General features: G+C 37.5%; 1 protein-coding gene and 1 pseudogene across 1 annotated transcript in view; one reads left to right on the top strand and one right to left on the bottom strand.

Moving 5' to 3' along the window:
• The window catches only part of LRRIQ3 (leucine-rich repeats and IQ motif containing 3), a 199,693-nt gene that overhangs the window by 68,241 nt on the left and 117,767 nt on the right, over positions 1 to 13,685 (bottom strand). The window lies entirely within an intron of this gene.
• Positions 768 to 1,657, top strand: LOC104995538 (annotated as a pseudogene).

The raw sequence follows: 13,685 nt of genomic DNA, 5'->3' as shown, positions 1-13,685 counted from the left end.
TAGTGCACTGGGATGACCCAGAGGGATGGTATGGGGAGGGAGGAGGGAGGAGGGAGGAGGGTTCAGGATGGGGAACACATGTATACCTGTGATGGATTCATTTTGATATTTTGCAAAACTAATACAATTATGTAAAGTTTAAAAATAAAATAAAATTTAAAAAAATAAAATAATTAAAAAAAGACAAAAACAAAACAAAACAAAAAAAAGAATCCAGGCTAGAAACCAAAGAAATAGTGGTGAACACTGTAAAAACTGCAGGGAACTGCTGATCCACAGACCCCAGGGGAAAGCAATGTGGACTGAGAAATACAAATTGAAAATGTGAGATCCCGAAATAAAGCTGGGTAGAAACTCTTTGGGAAACCCAGACATTTCACTTGGGGACATAAAACAAAAATAAACAAAAGGGACCTAATTAAACTTAAAAGCTTTTGCACAGCAAAGGAAACCATAAAACAAAAAGACCTATAGGATCAGAGAAAATATTAGCAAATGATGTAACTGACAAGAGATTAATCTCAAATTAAAACATACAAACAGCTCATACAACTCAAACAAACAAACAAGTAAAACAATCCAATCAAAAAATGGGCAGAACAGAGAAATGACTGGCTTCAGAGGCTGAGTACAGAGGGAGCAGGTTATGGAGGTGGGAAGGTTCTGCACTTTGGTGTAAATTTCACTTGATCAGGGATCATTTCTCAGACTCAAGTTAGAAGTGAGAGCTCAGATAAGTGAGGTCCCCATTGCTTCAGAAGGGGAGAATGGATTTATCAGAGGTGAAAGAGAATTTGCTAGGAGTCAAAGAAAATAATAAAATGTCCAGCACTAGGGCTCCTGCTCCTTCTACCAAATGCAAAGATCACTCTGATAAAACTCCAAGGATCGCTCTAGAGATAAAGTGACCACCAAGGAGTCAGGAGAGAAGGATCATGACTGATGTGAAACTCAAAAGTGGTGCAATGCTTCCAGTGGTAGCAGCAGCACCAGGTCTCAGTTGGCTCCATCTCTAGTTCGGGCCCCAGAACGGGCTCCAGCAGCAGCTCCGGTTCATCCTCAGCATCCAGCCTCTCAGAAGTTGCAGCATATCCTGCAGCTCCAGCTCCAGCAGCACCTCTGGCTCTCAGAGTCCTTCTCAGGGCAAATATGACAATAGGTAGGGCTCCCCCTCCAAATTCAAACCTCCCAAAAAAGATGAAAACAAAAAGAAAAGGCAGAGACCTTCCCCCAAACCCACCAAAGTGCACATCAGGAGGCTCACCATGAATGTGACCAAGGATCACATCATGAAGATACACTCCAACTCTGAGAAAATTAATGATTGACATGTCTGTGGAAAGGATGCAGCCCCATCTGTCTAAAGACAACACATGTATGGAGTTTGAGAATCCAGATGAGGTGGAAAAGGCACTGAAGCACATGGATGGAGGACAAATTGATGGTCAGAAGAGCACTGCCAACGCTGTGCTGGCCTCCTGGCCTCGGCCAGCTCCACTGGCAATTCCAATCAGTCCTCTCAGGAGAACCACCTCTCACATGGCACAGGTCACCCCCATGGATGAGGAGAAGGTCACTTTCCCCTTGGCACAGGGCCTCTTTGCAAAGGTGAGCCTGCTCCCCCTGTGGCCCGCCAAAGGAGCCACTCCAGCTCTGACTCTTCCCTATAAGCAGGGCCACTGAAGTCCTGCCCCTTTGACTTGTATCCCATCTAACACACTCTTGTCACTTTTACAGCCGAACGAGTATTGCCAGGAAAGAAATCCCTCACTTGGGGGCAGGCTTTGAAGGTGAAGCAACCAACTGAGATATTTCCTCTGTCAGCATGATTCGGGTTGCAGGCGTGTTGTTGGTTTGGGGTTGTGCTTATAAGGATGACCTCTGGTTTTTTGGCTAGAAAGATTCCACACTTCTAGTTCCTGAGTCAGTTTAGCAGCAAAGTCAGCAGGGCTGAACAGAGGGCTTCAGGTGGTGTTACAGCTCCAGGTGGGAGCTTGTTTTGATATTCCACAGATGATCTGGGGCCCCTCTGGTGGTCTGGTCAGGCCTAACCTGCTGGCCTGCAGAGTCCTACAGGAAAGGGAATGCTTTTACACAATGGCCATTCCTGTTAGCCTGGCCCTGTTTCCCTGCTTGAGTCCTCTAATCTTTAGGGTCAAATACTGCCTGTTATCTGCCCAAAATGATTCTTTTCACATGTACTCATGTGTATACACATGTGTGCACACAAACACACCCACATCTCTCTTTCTTTCCAAAATGGTGAGTAAGTTGGAAACCAGCTCTGATAGGTCATCACAAAACCCCCTGTTGTTTTGGTATTCATGGTGGTTGTGCAGGTTGCCCTGGCAACATGTACATTCTTTTCTGGCTTTTCTTGTACAGTCAGTATTATTAATTTTCTGTTTTGAGTTTTTTAACTTTGCAGCATTTTAGATAATGCTGTGTTTCCATTTTGCTGTGTAGAATAAAATAATTGTGTTGAATAAACCTAGGATTAGAGTGTAAAAAAAGAAATGGGTAGAAGATCTAAATAGACATTTCTCCAAAGAAGACATACAGATGGCCATATGGTACCTAAAAAGATATTCAACACTGCCAATTATTAGAGAAATTCAAATCAAAACTACAGTGAGGTATCATCTCATACCAGTCAGAATAGCCAACAGAAAAAAGTCTATAAATAATAAATGCTGAAGATGGTGTGGAGAAAAAACAACCCACTACATTGTTTATGGGAACGTAAACTGGTAAAACCACTATGAATAGTATGGAAGATCCTTAATAAACTAAAAATAGAGCTACTATATGATCCTACAATCCCATTGCTAGGCATATATCTGGGGAAAGAAATAATCTGAAAAGATACATCCAACCCAATGTAAATTGAAGTACTATTTAAAACTGTCATGACATGGAAGCAACTTAAGTATTCATCAACAGATGAATTGAAAAGTAGATATGGCATGTATATTTTGTATATATATAAATACATATATATAGAATTCTATATATAATATAATATTACTAAGTCATAAAAAAGAATAAAATGTGATTTGTAGCAAAATGGATGGACCTAGAGATGATCATAAATGATGCAAGCCAGACAAAAGAAACAAACAGCAAATGACATCACTTATACATGGAATCTAAAAAAATGACACAAATGACCTTATTTAGGAAATGGAAATAGATTCACAGACGTAGAAAACAAACTTAAGGTTACCAAAGGGAAAAAGGTGGGAGAGGTGGGATACACTGACCCAGACGGGATGCGTGTTCAGAAAAGACCCAAGAAAACCTTAAGTATATTGACGTTGGGTTAAACTCAAATTTAAGGGGTTCACTAACTAGTAAGAGGGAGAAGGCAATGGCACCCCACTCCAGTACTCTTGCCTGGAAAATCCCATGGCAGAGGAGCCTGGTAGGCTGCACTCCATGGGGTTGTGAAGAGTCGGACACGACTGAGTGACTTCACTTTCACTTTTCACTTTCATGCACTGGAGAAGGAGATGGCAATCCACTCCAGTGTTCTTGCCTGGAGAATCCCAGGAACTGGGGAGCCTGGTGGGCTGCCATCTATGGGGTCACACAGAGTTGGACACTACTGAAGTGACTTAGCAGCAGCAGTAGCAATTAGTAAGAGATTTCCATGCAAGTCTGCAAAGACTGGAACATGTGACTATTTTACAAACGTCATATTTTCAACAAGGCATACAAAGGAAATAGAGAAACAAGGCCCATTCAAAGGACAAAAAATAAATTCCCAGAAACTTTCCCCAAAGAAACATTCATATTAGCTTTATTGGACAAAAGTTTTAAAACAATGCTTTTAAAATTTGCTCAAAGATATGAAGGAAAATATAGACAAAGAACTAAAGGAAATAAGGAAAACAATCCATGAATAAAATATCAATGAAGACATAGAAATAATCAAAGAAACAGAATGAGGGGGGCAGAAAAATAAAACAACCAAATTGAAAAGTTTACTGTGCAGTGCTTAGCCATTCAGTCGTGTCTGACTCTTTGTAAGCCTGTGGACTATAGTCCGCCAGGCTCCTCTGTGCATGGGGAATCCCCAGGCAAGAATACTGGAATACATTGCCAGTCCCTTCTCCAGGGAATCTTCCCACCCCAGGGACTGAACTCAGGTCTCCTGCATTGCAGGTGGATTCTTTACCATCTGAAGCCAGCAGGAAAGCCCAAAAAGTTCATGAGAAGGGTTCAAAAATAGACCTTTAAAAAAGAAAGCAGAATCAGCAAAATTTAAAGATGTCATTTGAAATAATTGAGCCTGAGGAACAAAATGAAAGAGAATGAAGATAAGTGAACAGAGACTAAGAAACTTATAAAATCCCATAAAATGTTCTAATATATTTATTATGGAATTCCCAGAAAAAGAAGAGAGAAAGGAACAGAAAGATTATTTGAAGAAAAATTGGCTGAACTCTCAAATTTGAAAGAAGTTCTATGAATGCCAAGGAAGATAAACAAAATGAGACTCATATTGAAAGACAGAATAAAAAACTGTCAAAAGTCCCAAACGAGGTGAGAAATTTGAAAGCCAAAATAGAAAGTGAGTCATCACATACAAAAGATTTTCAATAAAACAACCAGAAGATGCATCAGCAGAAACTTTACAATTGAGAAGGCAGTGGGATGATATATTTAAAATGCTGAAATTAAAAAAAAAAAGATGTCCAATTTTATATTTTATAAATTTTATATAAAATTTTATATAAGAATTTTATATTTAGAGAATTTTATATTTAGTAAAACTACCTTTGATAGTCAATTTTATGTGACAGTTTGGGCCATGGTACTCAGATGTTTGGTCACACATTATTCCAGATGTTTCTGTGAAGGTAAATTTTGGACAAAATTAACACTTAACCAGTAGACCTTGAGTAAGGATATTCTATAATAAAATAAAGACATGAAAGACATTATATAATGAAATAAAGATGTTATATAACAAAATAAAGGCATTACATAAAAGAGGGTGAGTTAACCAAAAAAACATAATAATTATGAACACACATGTGTCAAACTTCAGATACACAAAATATATGATGCAAACATTTACAGAATTGAAAGCAGACATAAACATCTCTGCAATAAATGGTAGGAGACTTCAGTGCCTCACTTTCAATACAGGACAGAACAACAGAGAGATCAGAAAGTAAACAGAAGATTCAAACAAAACTATAGATCAATTGGACCTAACAGCCATATGCAAAACACTCGGTAAACCACAGCAGAATATACATTTTTCTCAAGTGTATATGGGACATAATCAGGATACACAATATGTTAGGCCATAAGACAAGTTTTAAAAAATTTTAAAATACTGAAATCATACCAAATGTATTTTGAAAGCATAAGGGAATGAAAAAATCAACAGCATAAGGAAAAATGGAAAATTCATAAATCTGTGAAAGTTAAATGGCATACTCTTAAAGAGCCAATAAGTCAGAGGAGAAATCACAATGGAAAGTATAAAATATCTTGAGGCAATTAAAAATGCATGCACAGTATACTGAAACTTATGGGCTGCAGCAAAATCAGTGCCAAGAAGCAAGAATAAAGTGTAAAGTGATCACATTACAGAAAAAGAAAGATTCCAAGTAAACAAACTATATAGCTTATGGAATTAGAAAAAGAAGAATGAACTAAACTCAAAGCTAGCAGAAAAATAGGAAATAAATACTAGCATAGAAGTAACAAAACAGAACTCTGAAAACAACAGAAAAAAACACAGAAAACAGGATTTGCTTCTTCAAAAAGGTAAGCAAAATTGGCAAAATTTTATCTAGAAAGATTAAGAGAAAAACATAGATAAGGATCAAATAGCTGAAATCAGAAATCAAAGGGGACTAATCAACATTACAAACATAAAAAATATTATGAGTACTATAAACAGTTATATTTAAATAGGAAAACTTAGAAGAAATGGTCAAATACCTAGAAATACGCACCTACAAACACTGAATCATGAAGAAACAGAAATTCTAAACTGATCTATAATTCATAAGGAGGTTGAATAATAATCAAAGACTTCCCAACATTTTCCCAAAGAAAGCTGAAGACCAAATGGTTCCCTTAGTGAAGAAGAATGAACAACAATACTTCTCAAATTCTTCTAAAAAATTGAAGAGGAAGGATTGTCTCCTAACTCCTATGAGGTTACATTAGCTTGATACCAAAGCCAGACAAAGAAACTATAAACAATGAAAATGAATATACTTTATGAATATTGATATAAAATCCTCACCAAAATTCAATTAAACAGCATATTAAAAATATCACACACTGAGACCAAGTGGGAATTATTCTTGAAATCCAAAAAATGGTACAATATATGAAAATCAATGTAATATACATTAACAGAATGAATTAAAAAAAAATTATCTCAATCAGTGCAGGATAAAAAATGGCAAAATTCAACACTTTGATGATAAAAAATACCTAACAAACAGGGAACAGAGGAAACTACCTTGCTTGCTAAGTGGCTCAGTGATAAAGAATCTGTCTGTCAATGCAGGAGACACACAAGAGTTGGGTTCTACTCCTGGGTTGGGAATATCCCCTGGAGGAGGAAACCCACTCCAGTATTCTTGCCTGAAAAATCCCACAGACAGAGAAGCCTGGTGGGCTACAGTCCATGGGGTCACAAAGTGGCAGACATCACTGAGAACACATGCATGCACACACCTCAACATAAGTTAGTATAGGAAAATAACATTATTTTGCTGACAAAGGTCCGTCTAGTCAAAACTATGGTTTTTCCAGTAGTCCTGTATGGATGTGAGAGTTGGACTATAAAGAAAGCTGAGTGCAGAAGAATTGATGCTTTTGAACTGTGGTGTTGGAGAAGATTCCTGAGAGTTCCCTGGACTGCAAGGAGATCAAACCAATCAATCCTAAAGGAAATCAGTCCTGAATATTCATTGGAAGGACTGATGCTGAAGCTGAAGCTCCAATACTTAGGCCACCTGATGTGAAGAACTAACTCATTGGAAAAGACCCTGATGCTGGGAAAGATTGAAGGCAGGAGCAGAAGAGGACGACAGAGGATGAGATGGTTGGATGACATCACCGACTCGATGGACATGAGTTTGAGCAAGCTCTTGGGAGTTGGTGATGGACAGGGAAGCCTGGTGTGTCCATGGGGTCGCAAAGAGCTGGACAGGACTGAGCAACTGAACTGAACTCAGGGTAATAACAAGGTCTTCCCTGTTGGCTCAGTGGTAAAGAATCCACCTGTCAATGCAGGACACGCAGGTTTGATCCCTGGGTTGGGAAGATCAGCTGGAGAAGGAAATAGCCACACACTCCAGTACTCTTGCCTGAAAAATCTCATGGACAGTGGAGTCTGGTGGGCTACAGTCCATGGTGTCACAAACAGTCAGACATGACTGAGCATGCATGTATGCACAAACCTCAACATAATTTACATCATGTGGGAAAATAACAAGGGCTTCCCTGGTGGCTCAGTGGTAAAGAATCCCCCTGCCAATGCTATTTGACTCCTGGGTTGGAAGATCCTCTGGAGAAGGAAAAATCTACCTACCCCAGTATTCTTGCCTGGGAAATCCTATGGACAAATGATCCTGATGTGCTACAGTCCACTGAGTCACAAAATAGTCAGACAAAACTTAGCAAATGAAAATAACAAGAAAATAACACACCTAACATCACATTCAATGTAAAATATTGAAAAAATTGTCCTCTAAGATCATGAATAAGACAAGGATGCCTACTTTTGTCTTTTGTATTTAATATAGTACTAGAAGTCCTAGCCAGACCATTTAGGTAAGGAAATGAATTAAAAGACATGCAAATTAGAACAGTAGAAATAAAATTATCTCTCTTCATAGAGGACATGATCTTATATTTGGAAAAATCTTGAAGATTTTAAACACACACACACACATATACTCTGACATGCCCCAAATCCTGTCAGAATTAATAGACAAATTCAGCAAAATTACAGAATACAAAACCAATACACAAGTATCTTTTGTTTTTTTACACATTCTCAAAGAACCCAAAAAGGAAATTAAGAAAACAATTCCATTTGTAATAGTATCAAGAAGACTATCATACATAGAATAAAGTTAACCAAAGAGGTGAGGAAACTGTACATTGAAACCTTAATGTATTGTTGAAAGAAATTAAAGGTGACACAAGTAAGTGGAAAGACATCCTGTGTTTATGAACTTGAAGACTTAATATTGTTAGGCTACCATTCAAAGTAATCTACAAATTCAATGCAATCCATATAAAAATCCACTTGTTCTCACACATAAGCCCCCATTTTAAAACTTACTGCAAAGCTTTGGTAATCAAAACAGCATGCCTCTGATATAAAGACAGACACACAAATCAAGGGAACAGAATAAGAGTCCAGATGTAAACCCCTGCAGGTATGGTCAAATGACTTTCAACATGGGTATCAAAACCATTCAATGGGGAAAGGACAACCTTTCAACAAAATGTTGGGAAAACTGCATTCCATATGCAAAAAAGTGAAACTGGACCCTTACTTTGCATCATATGCAAAAACTAAGCCCCAATGGATCAACAGTCTAAATATAAGGACTGAAACTATAAAACTCTTAGAGGAAGACACAGGGCAAAAAACTTCATAACAGGATTTTGAATGATTTCTTTGTTATAACACCAAAAGCACATACAACACACACAAAAACAAATAGCCCAGGGAGAGGATATATGGATGCTGCTGCTGCTGCTAAGTCACTTCAGTCGTGTCCGACTCTGTGCAACCCCATAGACGGCAGCCCACCAGGCTCCCCCGTCCCTGGGATTCTCCAGGCAACAACACTGGAGTGGTTTGCCATTTCCTTCTCCAATGCATGAAAGTGAAAAGTGAAAGTGAAGTCGCTCAGTCGTGTCCGACTCTTAGCGACCCCATGGACTGCAGCCTACTAGGCTCCTCCATCCATGGGATTTTCCAGGCAAGAGTACTGGAGTGGGGTGCCATTGCCTTGTACAGCAGAAACTAACATAACATTGCAAAATAATTATATTCCAAAAAAACCTAAATACCTCAACTTCATTAAAATTTTGTGCATCAAAAATAGGCAATCCACAGAATGGGGGAAAATATCTGCATATCACATATCTGATGAGGGACTGATATTTAGAGTATATATATATATATATATATATATATATAAATCATATAACTCAACAACAAATATCAAACAAACCAATGAGGAAATGGGCAAATGATCTGAATAGATATCTTTCCAAAGATGATACACAAATAATAAATACACACAATAAAAATGCTCAATATCACTAATGATTATGGAAATGCAAATCAAAACCACAATGAGATATGACCTCACAACCACTAGGATGGCAGTTAACAACAACAGCAACAGAAAATAACATCTGTTGGTCAGGATGTGGAGAAACTGGAATTCTCGTGCACTAATATTGAGAATGTAGAGTGGTATAATCATTGTGGAAAAAGTATGGTAGTTCCTCAAAAAAATAAAAATAAAATTATATCATCCAGAAATTTCACTTCTGTGTATACACACAAAACAACTGAAAACAGGGTCTCAAAAAGGTACATCCACGTTCATAGCAGCATTATTCACAACAGCTAAAATGTGAAAGGAACCCAAGTGCTAATTGACAAATGAATGGATAAAAACATGGTACCTAGTTATAATGGAACATTATTCAACCTTAAAAGGAAAACAATTTTGTTACAACATGGGTGAACTTTAAAGATATTATGCTAATTAAAATAAGCCAGTAAATAAAGGGCAAACGTTGTTTAATTCCACTTATATAAAAATACCTGTAGTAATCACACTCATAGTAATTCTAGAGACAGAAAGTAGAATGGTGATTTCCAGAAAAGGGGAGGATGAGAGGACTGGAAGTTAGTGTTCAATGGGTATAGCATTCCAGTTGAAAGAGTTTATAAAAAGCTCCTGCAGATGGATGGTCATGATGGTTGTACAACAATATAAATATGCATAATGTACAGTTAAGATGGTTACAATGGTATGTTCTGTGTTATATTTAATATGTGTATTACCTTAAATAACACAAGAGAAATACTGACAAATGAGGAATATAAAATTTCAGATTGAAAAGTCACAATAAATTGAATCAAAAGAAAATCTTCAAGCAAACAAATATCTGAGCCAAATCACTGCGATATTGCAGAATACCTGCTGCTGCTGCTGCTGCTAAGTCGCTTCAGTCATGTCCGACTCTGTGCAACCCCATAGACGGCAGGCCACCAGGCTCCCCTGTCCCTGGGATTCTCCAGGCAAGAACACTGGAGTGGGTTGCCATTTCCTTCTCCAATACGTGAAGGTGAAAAGTGAAAGTGAAGTCGCTCAGTCGTGTCCGACTCTTCACGACCTCATGGACTGTAGCCTACAAGGCTCCTCCGTCCATGGGATTTTCCAGGCAAGAGTACTGGAGTGGGGTGCTATCGCCTTCTCCGCAGAATACCTGGTACAGAGATAAACTGCTAAATGTGTCTAGTCAGAAGACAAAAACAACAAACAGAAGTTCACACACATCAGAATGAGAATTACATGGCAATGGACTTCTCAAAGGTAACACTGGAAACTAGAAGACAATGAAGCAATTCTGAGAAAACTATGAAGATTCTGCACAGTTAAATCATCAATTAAATATATATGCAGTGTAAAAATATTTTAGGCTTTTAATTTTTTAATTACTTCTAATGTATAATTTATCTGTAAACTAGTAAGAAAGTATTGTAGTAATATAAGAAAATAAACCAAGAAAAAAGATATAGACCCCTGTAAACAGGTCATAACACAGTATATGAGACAAATGAATTCTCAGGATCCCAGTACTGAATGAATGCACCAAGATGAAGTGATGTACCAAGATGACAGCTGTTAAAAACAAGTTTAGAAAGCAAGTAATCCTGATTAAATTAGCAAATTAAGGTCTCAAGAAGAAGTATATTGAAGAAATATATATGTATGGATGTGCTTGGTGAGAGTTGACTCTTATGAGGTTTCCAAACAAGTTTTTAAATAATAGTATAAGAAGGCAAACATAGCCTAGTATATTGTGTGACTCAGCTGTGAGTAGTTATTTATATAGCCATAATAATTAAAATGTTAATTATTAATTAATCCCCAAATAGTGATAATATAATTCTATTGGGAGAAAAGGGGAGGGGATATGTTAAGAATGTGTATTAGGGAGGATTTATAAATAATTAAATCTCCATCTTTCACAGTAGAAATTGCATACAAAATCTAAAATTAAAAAAGAAATTTTAACAGAAAAAATATATTACTTGGAAATATGAAAGTGAGTAACAAGAGTCATCAAAAATTATTAAAAGATTATTGCTCTAGGAAGCAACAAAAGTGAGTAGGAGGGTATGGAGCATGGGACTACTATATTTCCTTCATTTCATTTTGGCTTGTAAACCTAGGAGTTAAATAATTGGATTAAAATAACATTACTTTTAAATAAAAGATGCAGAGCTTTAGGAAATATATAAAGTACATGAATTTAATAGACAAGTGATGAAATAGCAAACAAAGCCACTGACAAGAATCTGGTAAAGTTTGATGAGTTCATGTACACAGAGGACAAAAAAATCAGTAAGGATAAAGACACCACCATGAATTTTTAAAAAGAAAAATAATCAAATATTTAAGAATTAAAAGGATGGAGGGAGGTAAAATGGGGAGCTACTATTTAGATATTACATATCCAGTTATACAAGATGGAAAAGTCGGAAGGATCTGCTGTGCTTATAGCTAAATGTATTGTACACATAAAAAATCTGTTAAGAGGGTAAGCCTAATGGTAATGTTCTTATCATAATACTTTTTAAAGGGTTTAAGAGAAAATTGGAAATGGTCAAACAGGACAAGGCAAGAGTGAACGCTGACATTTTAGGAATCAGCGAACTAAAATGGACCAGAATGGGTGAATTTAACTCAGATGACCATTATATCTACTACTGTGGGCAAGAATCCCAGAAGAAATGGAGTAGCCATCATAGTCAACAAGAGTCCAAAATGAGATACTTGGATGCAATCTCAAAAACGACAGAATGATCTCTGTTCATTTCCAAGGCAAACCATTCAGTATCACGGTAATCCAAGTCTATGCCCCAGAAGAACCTTAAGAGGAATGGTTCTACGAATACCTACAAGACCTTTCAGAGCTAACACACAAATGAGATGTCCTTTTCATTATAAGGGACTGAAAGGCAAAAGTAGGAAGTCAAGAAACACCTGGAGTAACAGTCAAATTTCGCCTTGAAGTATAGAATGAAGCAGGGCAAAGGCTAATAGAGTTCTGCCAAGAGACCATACTGGTCATAGCAAACATCCTCTTCCAACAACACAAGAGAAGACTCTACACATGGACATCACCAGATGGTCAACACTGAAATCAGATTGATTATATTCCTTGCAGCCAAAGATGGAAAAGCTCCATACAGTCAGCAAAAACAAGACCGGGAGCTGACTGTGGCTCAGATCATGAATTCCTTATTGCCAAACTCAGACTTAAATTGAAGAAAGTAGGGAAAACCACTAGACCATTCAGGTATGGCCTAAATCAAATCCTTTACAATTATACAGTGGAAGTGAGAGAGAAATTTAAGGGACTAGATCTGATAGACACAGTACATGATGAACTATGGATGGAGGTTCATGACATTCTATAGGAGATAGAGATGATGACCATCCCCAAGAAAAAGAAATGCAAAAAAAACCAAAATGGCTGTCTGAAGAGGTCTTATAAATAGCTGTGAAGGGAAGACAAGCAAAAAGCAAAGGAGGATAGGAAAGATATACCCATTTGAATGCAGAGCTCCAAAGAATAGCAAGGAGAGATAAGAAATCCTTCCTCAGTGATCAATGCAAAGAAATAGAGGAAAACAATAGAATGGGAAAGACTAGAGATTTCTTCAAGAAAATTAGAGATACCAAGGGAACATTTCATGCAAAGATGGGCTCAACAGAGGACAGAAATGGTATGGACCTAACAGAAGCAGAAGATATTAAGAAGAGGTGGCAAGAATACACAGAAGAACTATACAAAAAACATCCCCATGACCAATATAATCATGATGGTGTGATCACTCACCTAGAGCCAGACATTCTGAAATGTGAAGTCAAGTGGGCCTTAGGAAGCATCTCTACGAACAAAGCTAGAGGAGGTGATGGAATTCCAGTTGAGCTATTTCAAATCCTAAAATATAATTTTGTGAAAGTGTTCCACTCAAAATGCCAGCAAATTTGGAAAATTCAGCAGTGGCCACAGGCTGGAAAAGGTCAGTTTTCATTCCAATCCCAACGACAGGCAATGCCAAAGAATGCTCAAACTACCGCACAACTGCACTCATCTCACATGCTAGTAAAGTAATGCTCAAAAATTCTCCAAGCCAGGCTTTAACAATAGGTGAACCATGAACTTCCAGATGCTCAAGCTGCTTTTAGAAAGTCAGAGGCACCAGAAATCAAATTGCCAACATGCACTGGGTCATCAAAAAAGCAAGAGAGTTCCAGAAAAACATCTATTTCTGCTTTAATGACTATGCCAAAGCCTTTGACTGTGTGGATCACAATAAACTGTAGGAAAATTCTAGAAAGAGATGAGAATACCAGACCACCTGGTCT

The sequence above is a fragment of the Bison bison genome, unplaced genomic scaffold (assembly GCF_000754665.1).
Source record: "Bison bison bison isolate TAMUID 2011002044 unplaced genomic scaffold, Bison_UMD1.0 scf7180017864283, whole genome shotgun sequence".
NCBI classification, from domain to species: Eukaryota; Metazoa; Chordata; class Mammalia; order Artiodactyla; family Bovidae; genus Bison; species Bison bison.
This window is presented reverse-complemented; position numbering and strand designations above follow the sequence as displayed.